The 15,279-nt window shown below is 36.2% G+C and overlaps 1 long non-coding RNA gene across 4 annotated transcripts; it reads left to right on the top strand.

Annotated features, from left to right (window-relative positions):
- The first annotated feature begins 354 nt into the window (after positions 1-354).
- LOC126970364 (uncharacterized) lies at positions 355-4,370 on the top strand. 4 transcript variants are annotated; one of them, XR_007730615.1, is made up of 4 exons: positions 355-1,104; positions 1,189-1,535; positions 2,451-2,636; positions 3,423-4,370. It is a non-coding gene; the product is annotated as an uncharacterized LOC126970364 (long non-coding RNA). The 4 variants fall into 4 exon arrangements; XR_007730613.1 differs by having other exon boundaries at positions 369-2,357; XR_007730614.1 differs by having other exon boundaries at positions 371-1,330.
- The last annotated feature ends 10,909 nt before the right edge of the window (positions 4,371-15,279 follow it).

The following is a 15,279-nucleotide window of genomic DNA, read 5'->3' as shown; positions in this document are numbered from 1 at the left end:
TTCTTCGTTGTTTTTAATGCTTTTTTTTCTTTTAGTTTCTTCGCAATATTATGTCAAGTCCGATCATATTTTTTTAAAGGCCATAGCCAAGTCTCTTGTTTTGAAATTCAGAAGTATATCAGTTTCTTCGTAATATTATGTCAAGTCCGATCATATTTTTTAAAGGCTGTAGCCAAAGCTCTGGTTTTGAAATTCAGAAGTCTCTAGCGAAATTCTCAAGCGAGTTTCTCTTCTGTTTCTGACTTTCACTGTCATGTTTTATGTCAATGTCATGTCGAATGTCGATATAAAATATACGAGGAATATAACAAATAACAATTTATTATTTACTAAATTGCTACGATACTATATAATATAATATATAATTATTAAAATTTACCTAATAATAAATTTACCTGCTAAAATATATACAAATTAAATTACAATATCAAGTATCCATAGTGAATAGACTGAACCATGTCCATAACTAGTAAATATTATACTCTAGAGTCTAGAGGCAGAAGCCTCGGACAATTCAATATATATGTTACACTTTCTACAAATCTTTCACAGTGGAAAATAAAAATTCGTAGATTGCCAGGAAGCAATCTCTATTTGATAAAATTTGCGGAAGAGAGCGTGGGATATTATCTGATGATTTATAAATGCTAAGTAGATGATCAATTAGTACAATCCTATCAAGTATAAAACTACGGCATTCGAAGAAAATGTGATGAAGACTTTGGGGTTCGCTGGAATTACAGAAGTTGCATTTTGGAGATGGGATAGGGTTTATCCGATGAAGATGAACATTAAATAGACAATGACCCAGACGTAAGCGATACAAAACCGTATAAAATTTTCTGTTATGGTGTTGGTTACCTCTGCAAAACCAAGGAATACCAATTGAATTATTAATTTCAGCATACCATTTACCCTTTGTTTCAATAGTTTGATACCAATGTTGTTTAATGTTTTCTGTAATTTCCTTCTTAATACAGATTAGAAGATCAGATTGTGGAGGCGAAATCTGTTTATTAGAAAAAGGTATAGTTGAAGAGTTGTTTGTGATGGATTTGGCAAGGAAATCAGCTTTTTCGTTACCTATAACACCAATATGTGAAGGTGTCTAAAAAAATACTATATTTTTTGAAAACGATAATTGAAAGTATTTTTCTCGAATTTCGTGAATGATGTAATTTGTTTTAGAATTGAGTCCAGGATTATCTAAAGCTTGTAAAACACTCATGCTATCAGTGACTATAACCCATTTATTAGAGACTTGCTTTTGGATATAATTCAGAGCTTCTAATATTGCCAAAGACTGCTGAGAAAATACTGAATTTTTCAGGTAACTTGTACCCTAAGCCTCTCTGCAGTCACATCATAGAAAGCAGTTGCCACTGCCTCACTGTTTTTTGCACCATCAGTGTAGATTTGTTGATACCCTACAAAGTCTGATAAACCATTGAAGACTTCCTTTTTATATTTTAATTTGTGGTGTATGACTATATCTATAAGGCAAAACTTACTTAAATAAGAACCATTATAACAAGGTAAGAGTACACTATTATAAATATCATAGTTAGCTTTGTAATTAAGAATTTTATCAATATCTTGGACCAGAAAAGAACGATGATTTAAATGAAGGGCATGAATTAATTTTAAGAGCAAAGGGTGTCTGGTATAGGATAACAAGTTTAGAACAAACTTGTACTTGAGATATTTAAACCTCAGACTAAGTGGTGGTATATTTGCTTCAACCTGCATAGAAATGATGGGTGTTGAAATCATGGCACCCATGATAACCCATAAACATCTATTTTGGACTTTATTTCGTTTTTCCACTAGTAATGATTTATGAGCATAACAAAAATATCCATATTCAAAATGGCTCGGTACTAAACTTTTGTAAAGCGTTAATAGCATTTTTGGATCGGATCCCCAATATATACCTGCTAAAGATTTGAGTATATTATAGGCTTTTAAAGCCCTATTTGTTAGATAGTCAATATATTAATCCCAGTTAAAATTAGATTGAAAAATGACTCCTAAAAATTTTGTGGTTTTATCTTTTGGAATTAAATGATTATTATAATAAATGTTGATGGGCTTCGTTAGAAATGCATGAAATGCAATAACTTTGCTTTTAGCAGGACTGATATCCAAATTAAGAAAGTTAAAATATGAATTTAAGTTTTTAAGGGAATTGTTAAGTACACTGACAGTGCTTTGTATATTAGTACTTGAAAAGTAAACCAGTAAATCATCAGCAAATTGAAGATTAGGAACTTCAGAGCCAAGTTCAAGATTCAGTCTATATATGTATAAAACAAAGAGAAGAGGACTTAACATTCCACCTTGACTTACACCTTTATGTGAATATCTTGAACCAATCAATTTATTATTATATTTAACAAAAATTTCTCTGCCGTTTAGCAAATTAAAAATCCATTCTATTATTTTTCCAGGCAATTGGAGTGAACTTAAAATGGATGAAAGAATATGCAAATTTACATTGTTGAAGGCACCAATTATGTCAAGGAAAACAGCTACTAAGACTTTGTTGTTCTGAAAAGCATTATCAATATCCAAATATAAATGGCTAAGACTCTCTCTGGCAGAGCGACCACGGCGAAATCCAAACTGATTGCTTGGTAATATGTTATTATGTTCAACATAAAATTCAATCCTTTGCTTTAATAATTGTTCAAAAATTTTTCCAACACAAGATGATAAAGTAATTGGGTGATAAGAAGCGTCATTAGGGTTTTTGTCCAGTTTAAGTATTGGTACCAAACAATCAACTTTCCATTCGCGAGGTATGGTGTTAAATTTCCAGAGTAAATTAATGATTACCAAAAAAAATTGTAAGTTTGATGTACCTAACAACTGTAACATTTTATATGATTAAACTTTCACATTTTTTCCCGCACTCTACTCATAGGAACCAAACAACATAAAGATTTACAAAAGTGTTCCCAAGCCAGTTGACACTCATTCTTTAATACAACTTTTTTCAAAGCTTGGGCCTTTTTGAATGAAATGTAATTTTGTAAAGGAGGGTATGTTTTGAATATAAGAAATAACATAGGCATGTTTGCAGACATCAACAGCTTTTGAACATTTTGCATTCCACCAAGGTAAAGGCAAGAATATTTTCGTACTTTTATCATGTGGAATATTTTTATTATTTACTCGTAGATTATTATTGTTAATTCTTGATTTAGGCAATGAATTTTTAACAGTAGAAAGTAAAGTAACACAAAATTGATTAAATGAATTTAATGGATCATTTGGATCCACTACAAATTTTCTAACTAACTGGTTAATATTTTCTTTGTACATAGGCCAATCTACCAATTTTGGATTGAAATGATTAGGGATGATTTGAGGTGACTTTGGTAAATGACTAATATAATCAAATGTATATTCTGTTACAGTGGGAAGATGATATCCACCAAAAGGGGAATCACAGACCTTCGGATACCATTGTCAAATCAAGACCATTTGGCCGCCAACTTTTTTGAGCCAACTGTAGTGGGACTTTCATCATTCAAAAGTGCCAAGTCATTCTCCTCCATGACATCTAAGATATCTCTACCACGAGTTTCTGTGCTTCCACAACCCCAAAGAGTATTATGTGCATTAAAATCACCAGCTATTATCATTGGACCAGGAATGGACTTTATTAAATTATTCAACTTTGATTTTGTAAAACTTGGAGCGGAACGTGGAGGACTATAGAAGCTTACTATTGATATTAATTTGTGGTTAATTTGTATTTGTATAACAATATTTTGTATTGAATCATCATATGAAGTAATTACATTTTGAAAATGAATACTATTATGAACTATAACAGCCACACCATTATGAGCATTACCACAGTCATTTCTCATAATGGTATAGCCTTTTATACTAAGTTTCATAGAAGGTTTTAACCAAGTCTCTGAAATTAAAGCTATGTGAATTTGTTTATCACTAAGAAATTTCTTGAAAACATTTTTATTATGCATAATGCTTTGAGCATTCCACTGCATAATATTTAGGGTGTTAAAATTGAATTTGAAGTGAAAAAAAATGTTTTTCAGTAAATTCTTAGTCAATAAAAAAAATACTTTGAGAGTCTGATATGTTAGGTGTTATTGTTTTTTAATGTTGCATGTAAAATATCTGTAATATTTTGACTGTTGATTGCCATATTTTCTGTTTTATTTAATGATATTATTCTGATTAACGATTCTGATTAACGATTCTGTTATCAAATTAATTACTTTCTTGTCTGAAAGTAATTTAGAGATATCTAGTGGATTTTTATTTAAGCTGGGGAAATTACTTTCATTAAATAAAGATGAGTAAGGTCTTGAAATAAATTTGTTTTTATTTTCTATGATTTTTTGTTGTTTTACAGGGCATTTGCCCGAAATAGCAATATGGTCCCCTTTGCAGTGAACACATACTGCTTTTTCTACACTGATGGTGCAACTTTTGGAAGAATGTCCATCACCACAAACTGAACACCTTTCAGCATTTTTACAAAATTTGGCAAGATATCCATACCTTAAACATCGGTAACACTGCTTCACAGGAGGTACATATGGCAATACTGGCAATCTCCACATCTTCAGATAGACATAGTCTGGAAGAGAAGTGGAGCTTGCAAATGTGATTGCAACTGTCTGAGTAGGCTGCAATGAAAATGTATTGTTAAATCTCTCATGCTTCATTATGCGTCTGACACAAATATTTTTTTTTGTGCTTAATGCTAGCGCTTTAAAAATATTTTTGTTAGACATATCAATAATTGGTACAGAGGTTATCACTCCAGTCAATTCAGTGGATGAAGCTGGGATTGATGCGATGTCTTGTTCTTTTAAGAATGAAGAGTTATCTAAAAATGCATTAGCTAAGTTGGCTTTATCAAAGATTACATCAATTTTAAAATTGTTGATTTTTTTAAAAATATTTAATTCCCTTCACAAAACTTTGGAAACAACTGCTCAGGCTTAGCATATCGCATGTTCCGATAGGTTTTTTTTTCCTCTTTACTTTGGATGAATACGATAAATTCATAACCTGCCGCGCTATCTTCTGGATATCTTCTATTATAATCAGTCACCATGTATGGTTTATATTTGGTGGCTTCATTTTCTATTTCATTATCCTCTTCACTAGAAGAGAACAAAGGGAGTTCCTCATCAGGAGGTTTCTCCTTTTTCTTTCGCTTAGACATGGCCCGAAAGTTAGCGCCAAAACTTAAAAAAAACTTAGGAAACACTTAGCCAATTACTATTAAATATCTTAAAAATTTAAAGAATAGTCAGAACTATAAAAATATGTACAATAATTTCAAAAAGTAATCAAGAAATATAATTTAAAATTAAGGAAGAAAATAAATACCGCTCTCACGCTTCGAAGCTTCCCGCGCTCTCTCCACATACAAAAAAACTTTAGCAGTAGAAAGACATTGACATTTGACTTGACACATAGATACACAGAACACTTACTCTAACGAGCTAACTTGGAGCCAATATGTAGGGAAGCGGTAGGGCTATTCTACTAAAAAACTAAGAGTAGGTAGGTATAGCCTACACTGCTACCAACGCGACGCCTGTCAAGAAAGATCTACTACTAGATAACTACAACTGCACTACGCGTCATTTGAATCATGTAGTTGCAATGCTAATAATAATCATAATTAATTTCTACCAATGAATGAATGCTCGAATAGAGATATTAATTAATATATATATGTCGGAGAAGTAGAATATAAAAGTAATATGGCCTGTATGATTATATTCTACTCTGTGTATTGGGCTGAACTGATGGTGAACGTCAAATTTTCAAATTCAAATTCAAATATTTTTATTCAAAATAGGATGTGAAATCACTTATTGAAAGTCAAAAAAAACTACCACCCATTCCAATGTGAATGCCTCAGGCCTGAGAAGAATGGGCGCAACAAACTCAGCGGGCTTTTTTTTTTCATCAAAAATATGTTTTACAATTAAAGTAACTTTGTACAATTAAACTTATTATTTAATAGCCTGAGGGCGGTCGCTCCATTCCCAATATGGTGGTATCATTAAGAAAGTCATTTATGTTATAGTAACCTTTACCACACAAACGTTTTTTAACAATTCTTTTGAATAACGTAACACCTTTGTTTTGAACATTTTCTGGGATCTTGTGTAAAAGCATATACATCGCCCAACAAAAGACTTACTAACTCGACTAAGCCGAGTAGTAGGCATCATCAGTTTATGTCTGTTCCTGGTGTTAACATTATGGTTATGACAGTTTCTGGCAAATTCACTTATGTGCCTATGAACATACATTACATAATCAAGAATATATTGAGAAGCAACAGTCAAGATGTTAATTTCTATGAATTTTGCTCTCAATGATTTTCTAGGACCTAGGTTATAAATAGCGCGAATAGCCCTCTTCTGCAGCACAAATATTGTATTAATATCAGCAGCGTTGCCCCATAGCAATATACCATAGGACATAATACTATGGAAATAACTAAAGTATACTAGTCGCATCGTATCTATGTCAGTTAATTGTCTAATTTTTTTAACCGCGTATGCTGCAGGACTAAGTCTGTTCGCCAATCCTTCAATATGGGGGCCCCATTGTAATTTGGAATCTAGAGTTATGCCAAGAAATATAACAGATTCCACCGGTTCGTCATCTTTCAAATTGTCATTGAAGTTGTCACTGTGTACGTCACTGTCGGTGACGTGATTGAAGTTAGTTATTATTGTTCATCAGTAGAGCGCTCATTGAGAAGTCGCAGTCGTCTTTAAGCTAGCGCCCGCGCCGGTTGTGCACACTGATCGACTTAAAACAGCATTGTGGATACCAACACGGTGACGCCCGATTTTTGATCCAAATAAATCTCCGAGAGCAGCGGTGGGATCGCCTTCGCAAACATTCGACTTGTTTTTTGGGACGTCTGCTAAACGATACCAGGGATATTTGACACCCGGGAACGCATTTACAACCATGCTGAAGTTGCGTGATTTTGAAGACGGGAAGGTTTTCACGTGAGGCCTTGAGCAGTATTCTCATGACACAGCGATGCTTATGTCGTGATGGACAGTGGACAGTGTCTGTGCAGTGGGAATGTGTGTTGGAGACGTATTATATTCATGTGTAATGGATCCTGGATAACTGTGTGTCACTGTCTAGTGGTGCCACTAACTGACACCTGCATTTTTGGCTTTACCAAGCGTTACGTGCAACAGTTACGGAAAAGTGTGGTGCGTCGCCGTAAGCTGATATTTCCATGCACGGTTTTACTCACGTTTTGTCGTGTGGGTACCGACTAGTTTCGGACCATTCGGAGGTCTTTCATCAGAGTGAGTGTAGTGGGTTCGCGATAACGTCTCTCATATTGCGGATTTGTGCTAGCTAACTACAATAAACGAAGTTTGATCATTGAACATACGGTTAGGATAAGTTCGTGCTCAGATGGTAAGTATGCCGTAGTTGACGGATGCTCTTCCAAGTGACGGAGGGTTCCGTAGAAATAAGAAATTGATACTTTCATAGAATTCTGATATTTAACAGCTGCTAAGGACTTAACTACGCGATCCGCTAGCTAAGCGTTGCGAAATTTTATTTAGATATTCGGTACACACAAGCACATTATCTCTGACCAAGGAACTTCTTTCACGGGTCAAGAGTTCCAAGGTGTTTGTACGGAGTGGTCCATTGAATTCCATGAAATAGCTAGTGGAGCCTGTCGGGGTACCGGACCTGCCCGTCTGAACGGATAATGCCGGTTTTAACTTATAATCTGTTCTAGTTGAGGTTCAACTTGCCTTATATTGCAAAATGTCTAGAAGTACTGGTAAGAGACCGATCCAGTTGCTAATTGGCTGTAATAGGAGTCCACCTAGATATGTAATAGAGTCCAGTGATCCTACTCACTAGCAACTTCGTAAAGATTTGTATCTAAAATTATACGTCGCCTCTATCGGTCACCTGGAGAACTCATTTTGGTAGTATGAGTCATAACGTAAAAGATCTATCGAAATCTTATTGCAAGCGAATAATGTTCTGCAGCGGTTTTTATAGAAAATTGGTACCATGAGTAACTTATTATGCCAGATGCTCTCGAGAAATACTGTTTCAAAATAATATCGGGCAGAAGTTATTTAGCTTGGAATATGTTAACGGTGGAATCAAATGAAGACGAAAAGCGTCAGCAAGGAAGGTTCCAAGTTTTACTTGTTATCCACTGCAGTAAGTGAACGTACGATTCGATTGCTAGCTCATGGTAGAGCTAGAGGATTTAATAGAAATGAGACGAGAAGCAAAACATAGGATGGACGAGTACGATACGATGCCGATAAGGCCTTAATTCATCCGTTGCGGTAGGCAACTTAGTTTTAATACAAAGTTATCCTCGCACCAATAATAAATATGGTTTTCTTTATTGATAATTGTGTAGCATTGGAGATTGAAAGCTTCTACGCTTTGTCATATTAGGATTGAAAGCTTCTACGCTTTGTCATATTAGGATTGAAAGTTTCTACGCTTTGTCATATTAGGATTGAAAGCCTGTCGCTTTGTCCAAGTTTAATTCTAAGAGCCCTACACCTATGGTGGGGTGTAGGACTGAAAGCCTGTCGCTTTGTCCAAGTTTACTTCTAAGAGCGCTACACCTATGGTGGGATGAAGGATTGAAAGCCTGTCGCTTTGTCCACGTTTACTTCTAAGAGCGCCACGCTTTAGGTGGTGTGGATTAGAATTTTTAGTATAATCCCGGCGATGGGTTATGCTGAAAGCTTTGACGCTTTGCTAGATTCCGTTAAACAGATGATGCTGAAAGCTTCTACGCTTTGTCATACTAAAGTGGATTGAAAGCCTTATCGCTTTGTCCTGAGTCCTGCTGAAAGCCATCACGCTGTGCAGTAAGGTTGGGCTCATCTGTCTTGACCCAAGGTTGATGCTGAAAGCTGCAACGCTTTGCAGCGTGTTTTAAGTGCTGCCTCTGAGCAATGCTGAAAGCCCTAACGCTTTGCTATACGCCAGAGCTGTGACGTGCTGAAAGCTTTTACGTTTTGCTTTGTGGGAGGTTGAAAGCTGTTTGTAAACGCCTTACTTGTGTGCTATGCGCTGTGGCGTCTAGGCTGGACTTGATGTCGAAAAATCAACGCGAGAGCGCGTTGAATTGCAGAATGGCCGTGTCGGAGAATTAGAATATAAAAGTAATATGGCCTGTATGATCATATTCTACTCTGTCTATTGGGCTGAACTGATGGTGAACGTTATCTTTCAAAGTGTATTTGAAGTTGTCACTGTGTACGTCACTGTCGGTGACGTGATTGAAGTTAGTTATTATTGTTCATCAGTAGAGCGCTCATTGAGAAGTCGCAGTCGTCTTCAAGCTAGCGCCCGCGCCGGTTGTGCACACTGATCGACTTAAAACAGCATTGTGGATACCAACACGGTGACGCCCGATTTTTGATCCAAATAAATCTCCAAGAGCAGCGGTGGGATCGCCTTCGCAAACATTCGACTTGTTTTTTGGGACGTCTGCTACACGATACCAGGGATATTTGACACCCGGGAACGCATTTACAACCATGCTGAAGTTGCGTGATTTTGAAGACGGGAAGGTTTTCACGTGAGGCCTTGAGCAGTATTCTCATGACACAGCGATGCTTATTTTTTTTTTTTTTATTTTATTTAATGGATCACCAACATAAGAAATAGTAGTTACAGTTTTAATAATTACATTGCATTACTTATAAAATTTAACTTTTCCTACAATTAAAGGTAATCAAAGCATGCTTTCTGTTACAAAAATTATTAGTAAGGAGAAATCAAAAGAAAAAAAAATATAAATTAAAATTAGTAAATTACGAGCTATTTATATTAATTACAAATCTGTGAATGCAGTATTCCAATCAATTTATTATATAAGACTATCTAGGTATTACATTCTGAGGCTGTAGATAGGTCACACTTAATAAGCTTTAATTTAAAGTTGTTAAGACTATCAAAATTGATGTCGATATTTGGACTTTTCTTTGTATAGTCATTATAGCGACGAGAAATGCGTACCACAGGTGAATCACATCCTAGATTGGTTTTACAGAAACTTGGCTCAAACAAGTCACATAGATGTCGTGGTATTCTGGCAGAGAATTTAAATTTAAGTAACAGAGCTGGACAATCAATGCCGCCGTTTATTAACCTATGGAGAAATAACATGTCGAGATGAGATCGTCGCGAGGATAGCTGCTGTAATTGAAAGTGCTTCAGTTTATCTGCATATGTCCTGACTGTATTTGGAGTCTTGAATCGGTACGATAGACTACCAATTAACTGTTCTGTACCCTTTCCAGTCTATCCATATGCACCTTATAAGTCGGGTTCCAAGCTGTACTACAATACTCAAGCTTGCTCCTAACGTAACAGTTATATAATTTAATTACTGTAGCTGGTTTTTTGAAGCCCTTTGTACTTCTTAAAATAAAGCCCAGAGATCGATTTGCTTCAGCCGAGATTTTATCAATATGATCCGAAAAACGTAGCTTGTTGTCTACTTGGATACCGAGGTCTCGAATACTTGGTACTTCATGTAGTTTTTGTCCGTCAATGAAGTATTCGGATTGCAAAGTGCATCGCTTTCTAACATACTTTATATGTTGACATTTTAAGGTGTTTAGAAACATTTTGTTCTTTGTGCACCAATCATGAATTTTGTCAATGTCATTCTGAAGGCATTTCACGTCAGAGCTGTTTCTCACTGTCTTTCCCAACTTGAGGTCGTCTGCAAAAAGATAAACGTCGCTGTGATTTACAGATCGTATTATGTCATTGATGAAGACATTGAAAAATAGAGGCCCCAGAATAGAGCCTTGAGGTATACCAGAAGACGCAACAAATGGTTGAGATTCTTTTCCATCCATTACTACTCTCGCCCATCGCTCAGAAAGGTAGGAAGCACACCATTTAAGAAGGTTATCAGTTATCCCGAATCTGTGTAATTTTCCAATGAGAATTTTATGGTTAACCTTGTCAAACGCTTTTGAAAAGTCAGTATAGACCGCGTCTACCTGTATGTTTTTGATCTACAGTTTCTTTCAATTCGGACATAAAAAGTGTAAGATTTGTATTGGTCGATCTCTTAGCCATAAATCCATGTTGTTTAGTGGTAATATATTTTTGTACATGAGTACATACCAGTGATTCAAATACTTTAGATATTGAAGATAGGATAGAGATTGGGCGGTAATTAGTTATATGGTCTTTCTTTCCCTTTTTGTATATAGGAACTACTCTTGCTTCCTTCCAGACATCTGGGAATGTTCCTGACAGCAGGGATTCTTTGAACAAATATGCGAGGGGAAAGCCTAGCATATTAGCACAATTAACTAAGAATAGTGGATGTATATTATCTGGACCTCTGCCTTTAGTGGTATCAATCATTTTAAGCTTCTTTGCGACTTCTTCAGGTGTGAATTCAAAATGTCCTATGACGTCTAGTGGTTCAGTCCATGATTCTGGATTTTTTAAGTCGTTGTTGATATCGCTAATATCATTTTCATATACCGAAGAGAAATGTATTCCAAACATGTCTGGTATATTGTTCGGATTTGATGATACATTGTAGTTTAGGGTCATAGTGTCTGGATACAACGAACTATTCTTTCTCATGTTTTTAATATGTGTCCAAAATTTTTTCGGATTCTTCATAAGTTCACATTCGAGTCCATTGATGTATTTGACGTAACAGTCCTTTATCAGTCTTTTGCAATCATCTCTTAGGTATTCAAATTCTATTTTGTCCAAAGGATTATTGTATTTCTTAATTTTGTTAAAATAATTATTTTTTTGCTTTAGCAGATATATTAAGTGCTGAGAAAACCAGACAGGGTAAGAACAATTTCCAGATTTAGTCATTGGAACGTACTTTTTAATGGTCTTTCGTAATATTTCTTTACCATTTCATTTACGCATATACACGATTTAAATTCATCACTCCATTGTACAGATTCTAAGTATTTATTAATTTCTTTATAATCGGCTTTAAAAAAATTATGTCGACTGGTGAGTGGTATGGTATATCTTTTCGTTTTAACTTTTAACAAAATCTCAAGAGGAGGATGTAATTTATCAACATTTCATACAGGGTGCAAACATTCAGAAACTTGTAGAAGATCTTCATTACATAGTACCAAATCAAGAATTTTATGTTGCTTGTTTGTCACAAAGTTAAATTGATTGAGGTCATTGAGCATCATAAAGTCTACGAATTTGCAAAGCAGTTCACGGTTTTCATATCCTGAAGGTTTTGTATAATTCAATATTTCGTCATTTTGATTTGATAGCCATGTAATTGGTAATGCTTATGTCGTGATGGACAGATATATACAGAGACGTATTATTTTCATGTGTAATGGATCCTGGATAACTGTGTGTCACTGGCTAGTGGTGCCACTAACTGACACCTGCATTTTTGGCTTTACCAAGCGTTACGTGCAACAGTTACGGAAAAGTGTGGTGCGTCGCCGTAAGCTGATATTTCCATGCACGGTTTTACTCACGTTTTGTCGGTGTGGGTACCGACTAGTTTCGGACCATTCGGAGGTCTTTCATCAGAGTGAGTGTAGTGGGTTCACGATTACGTCTCTCATATTGCGGATTTGTGCTAGCTAACTACAATAAAGGAAGTTTGATCATTGATCATACGGTCAGGATAAGTTCGTGCTCAGATGGTAAGTATGCCGTAGTTGACGGATGCTCTTCCAAGTGACGGAGGGTTCCGTAGAAATAAGAAATTGATACTTTCATAGAATTCTGATATTTAACAGCTGCTAAGGACTTAACTACGCGATCCGCTAGCTAAGCGTTGCGAAATTTTATTTAGATATTCGGTACACACAAGCACATTATCTCTGACCAAGGAACTTCTTTCACGGGTCAAGAGTTCCAAGGTGTTTGTACGGAGTGGTCCATTGAATTCCATGAAATAGCTAGTGGAGCCTGTCGGGGTACCGGACCTGCCCGTCTGAACGGATAATACCGGTTTTAACTTATAATCTGTTCTAGTTAAGGTTCAACTTGCCTTATATTGCAAAATGTCTAGAAGTACTGGTAAGAGACCGATCCAGTTGCTAATTGGCTGTAATAGGAGTCCACCTAGATAAAACTCTTCGCGATAATCAGTATATCCAACACGAGCTTACAGTGATCCTACTCACTAGCAACTTCGTAAAGATTTGTATCTAAAATTATACGTCGCCTCTATCGGTCACCTGGAGAACTCATTTTGGTAGTATGAGTCATAACGTAAAAGATCTATCGAAATCTTATTGCAAGCGAATAATGTTCTGCAGCGGTTTTTATAGAAAATTGGTACCATGACTAACTTATTATGCCAGATGCTCTCGAGAAATACTGTTTCAAAATAATATCGGGCAGAAGTTATTTAGCTTGGAATATGTTAACGGTGGAATCAAATGAAGACGAAAAGCGTCACCAAGGAAGGTTCCAAGGTTTACTTGTTATCGACTGCAGTAAGTGAACGTACGATTCGATTGCTAGCTCATGGTAGAGCTAGAGGATTTAATAGAAATGAGACGAGAAGCAAAACATAGGATGGACGAGTACGATACGATGCCGATAAGGCCTTAATTCATCCGTTGCGGTAGGCAACTTAGTTTTAATACAAAGTTATCCTCGCACCAATAATAAATATGGTTTTCTTTATTGATAATTTTGTAGCATTGGAGATTGAAAGCTTCTACGCTTTGTCATATTAGGATTGAAAGATTCTACGCTTTGTCATATTAGGATTGAAAGCTTCTACGCTTTGTCATATTAGGATTGAAAGTTTCTACGCTTTGTCATATTAGGATTGAAAGCCTGTCGCTTTGTCCAAGTTTAATTCTAAGAGCCCTACACCTATGGTGGGGTGTAGGACTGAAAGCCTGTCGCTTTGTCCAAGTTTACTTCTAAGAGCGCTACACCTATGGTGGGATGAAGGATTGAAAGCCTGTCGCTTTGTCCACGTTTACTTCTAAGAGCGCCACGCTTGTGGTGGTGTGTATTAGAATTTTTAGTATAATCCCGGCGATGGGTTATGCTGAAAGCTTTGACGCTTTGCTAGATTCCGTTAAACAGATGATGCTGAAAGCTTCTACGCTTTGTCATACTAAAGTGGATTGAAAGCCTTATCGCTTTGTCCTGATGTCCTGCTGAAAGCCATCACGCTTTGCAGTAAGGTTGGGCTCATCTGTCTTGACCCAAGGTTGATGCTGAAAGCTGCAACGCTTTGCAGCGTGTTTTAAGTGCTGCCTCTGAGCAATGCTGAAAGCCCTAACGCTTTGCTACACGCCAGAGCTGTGACGTGCTGAAAGCTTTTACGTTTTGCTTTGTGGGAGGTTGAAAGCTGTTTGTAAACGCCTTACTTGTGTGCTATGCGCTGTGGCGTCTAGGCTGGACTTGATGTCGAAAAATCAACGCGAGAGCGCGTTGAATTGCAGAATGGCCGTGTCGGAGAATTAGAATATAAAAGTAATATGGCCTGTATGATCATATTCTACTCTGTCTATTGGGCTGAACTGATGGTGAACGTTATCTTTCAAAGTGTATTTGAAGTTGTCACTGTGTACGTCACTGTCGGTGACGTGATTGAAGTTAGTTATTATTGTTCATCAGTAGAGCGCTCATTGAGAAGTCGCAGTCGTCTTCAAGCTAGCGCCCGCGCCGGTTGTGCACACTGATCGACTTAAAACAGCATTGTGGATACCAACACGGTGACGCCCGATTTTTGATCCAAATAAATCTCCAAGAGCAGCGGTGGGATCGCCTTCGCAAACATTCGACTTGGTTTTTGGGACGTCTGCTACACGATACCAGGGATATTTGACACCCGGGAACGCATTTACAACCATGCTGAAGTTGCGTGATTTTGAAGACGGGAAGGTTTTCACGTGAGGCCTTGAGCAGTATTCTCATGACACAGCGATGCTTATTTTTTTTTTTTATTTTATTTAATGGATCACCAGCATAAGAAATAGTAGTTACAGTTTTAATAATTACATTGCATTACTTATAAAATTTAACTTCTCCTACAATTAAAGGTAATCACAGCATGCTTTCTGTTACAAAAATTATTAGTAAGGAGAAATCAAAAGAAAAAAAAATATTAATTAAAATTAGTAAATTACGAGCTATTTATATTAATTACAAATCTGTGAATGCAGTATTCCAATCAATTTATTATATAAGACTATCTAGGTATTACATTCTGAGGCTGTAGATAGG

The sequence above is a fragment of the Leptidea sinapis genome, chromosome 20 (assembly GCF_905404315.1).
Source record: "Leptidea sinapis chromosome 20, ilLepSina1.1, whole genome shotgun sequence".
Taxonomy (NCBI): domain Eukaryota; kingdom Metazoa; phylum Arthropoda; class Insecta; order Lepidoptera; family Pieridae; genus Leptidea; species Leptidea sinapis.
The sequence above is the reverse complement of the archived record's forward strand: the minus strand, read 5'-3'. Positions and strand labels throughout refer to the sequence as shown.